We start from the raw sequence: 525 nt of genomic DNA, 5'->3' as shown, positions 1-525 counted from the left end.
AAATATAACTATCTTTGTTTATGGAATGAAAATATTTGATGACAAAGTGCCTGCATTTGATGCGTGGTGCGTCTGAATTGATAATAGCTATTTATTGAACTCCAAGCAGTGAATATGTTGCATAACCAGAGTGAGTAAGTGGTTGGTTTTGGTTGGTTGGTTTGTTGTTTAACGCTGCACTCAGCAATATTCCAGCTATATGACTGCGATCTGTAAATAATCGAGTCTGGACCAGACAATCCAGTGATTGACATCATGAGCATCGATCCACGCAATTGGGATCGATGACATGCATCAACCAAGTCAGTGAGCCTGACCACCCGATCCCGTTAGTCGCCTTTTACGGCAAACATAGTGAGTAAGTGAATGCAATGTCATGTCATGGGACATGAAGTTTGAGCTTAACACTTTGTGGTTGGGGATATATACAAATACACCTTGACCCACTCCTCCTCTACTGGGTGGGGACATATACAAGTACACCTTGACCCACTCCTCCTCTACTGGATGAGGACATATACAAGT

Source organism: Haliotis cracherodii, unplaced genomic scaffold (genome assembly GCF_022045235.1).
Source record: "Haliotis cracherodii isolate W230 unplaced genomic scaffold, xgHalCrac1.p SCAF_19, whole genome shotgun sequence".
NCBI lineage: Eukaryota > Metazoa > Mollusca > Gastropoda > Lepetellida > Haliotidae > Haliotis > Haliotis cracherodii.
The sequence above is the reverse complement of the archived record's forward strand: the minus strand, read 5'-3'. Positions refer to the sequence as shown.